Genomic DNA, 6,048 nt, shown 5'->3' with positions numbered 1-6,048 from the left:
TAATTGAATCACTTTGTCCGGATTCTTGTGGTCTTTGTTCTACTTTACAATTGCTAAAAAATGTAAAAACTCATTTTAGATAAAGTACCCCGCCTCTCGCCCGTAGACAGCACTGTCAGATAATGGATGGATGGATTTTTGATAAAGCTTCTAGTTAGAGTGGCTCAGGTTATCCTGAGCTATCTCTATAGTTATGCTGCTATAGGCTTAGACTGCTGGAGGACATAGCATAGGGACCCCTTTTTCATCATTCTGCTTCATTCTATCTCTATTCTCCCACTCTGCAGAATCTATTAGTTCAATCTCTAACGTTCTGTTCTCTTTGCTTTTAGCTTCACCCGGTCTGTTCCTGTTTGGCTGTGACTCCATCCTGGAGAGAAACATCAGCTGTGCTGCTGCCATCAACACCTTTGTTTATAGATGTTCGCTGTTTTTCAGTGTAGTCCTGTTTCTCTGACTGTGACTAACTGGATGTGCTCTCTTCATCCTCTGACATGGGAGCTGGCTCGGAGCTCGTCTGCCTGCCTAGGTTTTTCCGCCTTTTACAGTTGCCTTTTGTATCTATGCTTCTTTTTCTATGTCTGCTTCTGTCTCCTTGAACCCCAGTGGGCCTCAGCAGATGGCCGCTCACACTGAGCCTGGTTCTGCTGGAGGTTTCTTCCTGTTCAAAGGGAGTTTTTCCTCTCCACTGTCGCTACAAGCATGCTTAGTGTGAGGGATTGCTGAAGAGTCAATGAGTCGATGCAATCAGATGGTTTTCCTTAGATAGAAAACTTTGAATCAATCTGACTGGATGATCTGGTTGATCTGGAAAGTGCCTTAAAGGAATAGTACACCCAAAACATGATTAGCCTTCATTTTCTACTCACCCCCATGCTGAACAAAACTCTGGAGTACTTTTTTGATATCTCAAATGCATCTGGAGATCTGGGAGGCTTCTTGCTGTCTGCTGACATTCAAATAATGGAGGTCTATGGCGCCCGAGACAGAAAGGTCCATAAAAGTCCATAAAAACGTGTCAATATTCCTCCATACTGCTCGTCCAATGTATTCCAAGTGTCCTGAGTGGGTAGCGTCCATAATTTACTCGAAACGAAGTCATTTAGAATGTTTTTAGAGCATAAACAGTAGTGTATAGGATTTCCTAATAGCGCCCCCCATGCGCGCTCACGACGCTACGGAAGCCGGCAGACCAAACCAGCGCATTCAGCTCGGCAAAGAACTCATGCTCTTCCTCAACACTGAAGTCCTCAGACATTTTTCTTTCGTTGTTTCTTTCTTTGCACAGGTAAACAGCACATTTCTTCTTCTACGCTTGCATTATCGGCAGAGCAGACGCTGAATGCGCACTTCCTTCCGGTTTGGTCTGCCGGCTTCCGTAGAATCGTGAGCGCGCATGGGGGCGCTATTAGGAAATCCTATACACTACTGTTTAGGCTCTAAAACGTTCTAAATGACTTCGTTTCGAGTAAATTATGGACGCTACCCACTCAGGACACTTGGATTACATTGGACGAGCAGTATGGAGGAATATTGACACGTTTTTGTGGACTTTTGTGGACCTTTCTGTCTCGGGCGCCATAGACCTCCATTATTTGAATGTCAGCAGACAGCAAGAAGCCTCCCAGATCTCCAGATGCATTTGAGATATCAAAAAAGTACTCCAGAGTTTTGTTCAGCATGGGGGTGAGTAGAAAATGAAGGCTAATCATGTTTTGGGTGTACTATTCCTTTAAGATGTGTTGTGAATTGGCGCTATAGAAATAAACTGAATTGTTAAGCAAAGAAACATCTCTGAATGAATATCCCTTTAATAAAGAACCAATAGCTATACTAATTTAGTTTGGAGGGATTATAGAAAAGTATTTTTTATAACTATATATTTAATTCTGCACTCTGATCACATTTAAAAATAACAATTTTCTTTTCCACTTAGTATATATATATATATATAATGTCAGGTCACCTTGGATCCAAATTTTAAATGTTATATAAATCATTTAAAACAAAATTAATTAACTCTTATTCCATCCATTTTGTGAAACACACAAGCAGTAGAGCCAGCCCACACCATACTTCAGCCATCACCATCATCCTATCAAATCATAATTTTCTCCTTTGAGTAGTAATCATTTATCCAGACCAGGGGCGGATTTAAGAAATTTGGGGCCCTAGGCAATGACAGGCAGGGGCCCCTCTGAATGGAGAAGACAACACATCAAACAGCCCCATTCTACAGATAGAGAAATGTTAATAGAATAGACATCCATTATCTGTTCTAGGTTGTGTCCCTCTCTTCTTGTCCCTTTTCGTCTTGTCTTCCTCTCTATGTTTTGTACTCAGCTGACTTTTCATGCTGTCTCTAAAGGAATGAAAGATTTTTTCCAAGCACTAAGCTCACTTAGCTGATTGCTCCTTCCTGTGTTTCCAAAAAGGCCAAAGTAAATAACCCAGTCCTTCTTTTCACTGTAGACAAGCCATGATCTGCTTATCTGTTCTCCATTTTTCATTTGGATGAAATAATAGCTGCATGAATCATGACAGCAGACAAGATAGAGGAGAGCAGGAGGCGGGGTTACCAATCTACTCGCTCTGGAGAGCAGAGTTCGCTGCTTTTAGATGTTGTCTCCAAAGTCTCCAGTAGCAGAAAAAAGTCTCTAGATTTGGCGCTAGGAGCTTTTTAGAAATCAAAGTGCTAGAGGGGTCTGAAAAGTGGCTAAATATAGCGACTAAAGCGCTAAGTTGGCAACACTGCTCTTTGCATGGTTTGTTTTCAAATGGTTTGCTGCTGTCTGTTTGGACCTTTCTGAACATGTGCAGCAAATGGACTGATCCAATATGGTGGACACTGAAGGGGGGGGGCTGAGACACACTTAATATTATCAGCATTCTGATGACATTTTAGCTATTTTTATCAAAACCATAATTAATGTTCACAAATAAGCAATAGTTGTGTTAACCATACATATAAAATGAGTTTTATGGGGCCCCCAGGAACTAGGGCCCCCTAGTTGCCTAGGGCTAAATTAGACCAAATCAGCTGCATTCTGCCCTGATGTTCCAGCTACTTCCAGTTCATGGAGCTTTGGTCGTACTCCTGAACATCCGTTTAATTTCACCTAAAGGTTACAGTTTTTTTTTTTTTCATCATTAGTAAAGTGGTTACACACACGAATAACCAGAGGTGTCAGGTAACAAAGTACAAATACTTTGTTAGTTTCAGTACACTGCAAAAACGATCTGAAAATAAGTTAAAATTTCTTAAATCAAGCGTATTTACACTTAATTTGAGTAGGTTGATAAGATGATTTACCAATGGAATTAGTATTTTTCTCTTAAAATAAGATAATTAGATAATATACACTTAAAATAAGACAATTCAATTGTTTTTTCTTGTTTCAAATGTAAGTTGTCATGTTCCATTGGCAAAGTGTTGAACTTAACTCCTCAATTCAAGAAAAAATGCACTTATTTAAAAAAAAAAAATTACTTATTTAGATTAAAATGTTTTGCAGTGTAGAAATGTTGGCTATCTATACTTTACTGGAATAATTATATTTTTTTAGACAACTTTCTACTCCTTACATTTAAAAAATAGACTTGTTAGTTTTGTTTCCTTTAAGCTCATTTTAATCATGGCCTGTTGGTGTTTAAAAAAAAAAAAAACATGAAAATAATGAGTTTTATCCAGACAATTTCTTTGTGGTTGGACTCAGTGCTGCCCCAACTTGTTGCTCACCACAAATCAAAATAAATTGTTTTTCAAGATGATGCAAAGTTAAATGTGACACTGTTAATATTAGTTATAAAACTAAGAAAATAAAGTTATCATCTAGAATTGTAGAAAAATGTTCCTTTAATAGAGTAGAGCAGTAAAGCTTCTGGCATTAACATTTTTTCCTGCATTATTTTTACTTTTATTTTTAAAGTAGTTTTAAAAATGTACCTTTTACACTTTTACTGGAAAAAAAGCTGAAGTTGATCCTCCAACTTCTACAAAAGTGTTTTTAAACAGCAGGATTTACTGGAGGAATAAACATTGATACTTTTAACACCTCTGTGAATAACATCTGTCTGTGTTTGAGGTGAGGATTTTTGTAATCTGAAATAATTTTTTAAGCAGTCGCTCAAATCCTTTTTCTACTTGTGGGAAACTACAATTCCCCTTTTTAATGTGTGTATAAGTTCCTCCCATATGCATTAACTTCAGATACCTGGCTGTGTGTTTCCTGGCAACTGTCAACCAGCCTATGGAGCTGGTTGACAGTTGCCTTTTGTATCTATGCTTCTTTTTCTATGTCTGCTTCTGTCTCCTTGAACCCCAGTGGGCCTCAGCAGATGGCCGCTCACACTGAGCCTGGTTCTGCTGGAGGTTTCTTCTTGTTCAAAGGGAGTTTTTCCTCTCCACTGTCGCTACAAGCATGCTCAGTGTGAGGGATTGCTGAAGAGTCAATGAGTCGATGCAATCAACTGGTTTTCCTTAGATAGAAAACTTTGAATCAATCTGACTGGATGATCTGGTGAACTGGAAAGTGCCTTGAGATGACATGATGTGAATTGGAGCTATAGAAATAAACTGAATAGAATTGAAAGTATGCTTACAAACCACAGCGGTTGATGCGGCTTTGGAAAATGTTCACACACACTTAGCATGGCCTTCATCCAACACTTGGTAAAACAACAGGGTATGGCTTTTTATTCAAAAATCAGCAACAGTATGCTACAAGTATGCATGTAGGGCTGATAACAGATTTCCTTTCCCACCTGCAGACATCTTTTCTAAAGGTCATCCCTTAATGAACGGAGGATTAAAACAGCGCTTAGGTAACTTCATAAATGGAACCTGATTCCCAAAGACACCTGCTGGAGATGCAACAAGGAGGGAGCATCTATTCTACATATTCTTTGGACCTGCCCTGCTCTTCAAGATTGGTGGAAGAATATTATGGAAGTAATTTTCGAAGTACTGAAAATATCACTGCCAAGCTCGCAGTTTTAGGCTCCACAGCAGAACTCCCGGACTCATGTTTCTCACTTTTTGACAAGAGGTGGCTGGTTCTGTCTCCGACCACAGCAAAAAGGATCCTGTTAAGATACTGGATGAAAAAGAAGCCTCCTCCTTATTATGAATGGCTGACGACTATGGTTAAAGGAATAGTACACCCAAAACATGATTAGCCTTCATTTTCTACTCACCCCCATGCTGAACAACACTCTGGAGTACTTTTTTGATATCTCAAATGCATCTGGATATCTGGGAGGCTTCTTGCTGTCTGCTGACATTCAAATAATAGAGGTCTATGGCGCCCGAGGCAGAAAGGTCCATAAAAGTCCACAAAAAACGTGTCAATATTCCTCCATACTGCTCTTCCAATGTATTCCAAGTGTCCTGAGTGGGTAGCGTCCATAATTTACTTGAAACAAAGTCATTTAGAATGTTTTTAGAGCATAAACAGTAGTGTATAGGATTTCCTGAAAGCGCGTTCACGGGTCTACGGAAACCGCGGCAGACCAAACCAGATGAAAGTGCGCATTCAGCTCGGCAAAGAACTCATGCTCTTCCTCAACACTGAAGTCCTCAGACATTTTTCTTTCGTTGTTTCTTTCTTTGCACAGGTAAACAGCACATTTCTTCTTCTACGCTTGCATTATCGGCAGAGCAGACGCTGAATGCGCAATTTCATCTGGTTTGGTCTGCCGCGGTTTCCGTAGACTCGTGAACGCGCTTTCAGGAAATCCTATACACTACTGTTTATGCTCTAAAAACATTCTAAATGACTTCGTTTCGAGTAAATTCTGGACGCTACCCACTCAGGACACTTGGAATACATTGGACGAGCAGTATGGAGGAATATTGACACGTTTTTTGTGGACTTTTATGGACCTTTCTGCCTCGGGCACCAAAGACCTCCATTATTTGAATGTCAGCAGACAGCAAGAAGCCTCCCAGATCTCCAGATGCATTTGAGATATCAAAAAAGTACTCCAGAGTGTTGTTCAGCATGGGGGTGAGTAGAAAATGAAGGCTAATCATGTTTTGGGTCTACT

The sequence above is a fragment of the Cyprinodon tularosa genome, unplaced genomic scaffold (assembly GCF_016077235.1).
Source record: "Cyprinodon tularosa strain WSP-4 unplaced genomic scaffold, ASM1607723v1 ctg178, whole genome shotgun sequence".
In the NCBI taxonomy this organism is placed as follows: domain Eukaryota; kingdom Metazoa; phylum Chordata; class Actinopteri; order Cyprinodontiformes; family Cyprinodontidae; genus Cyprinodon; species Cyprinodon tularosa.
Note: the sequence above shows the minus strand (reverse complement) of the source record.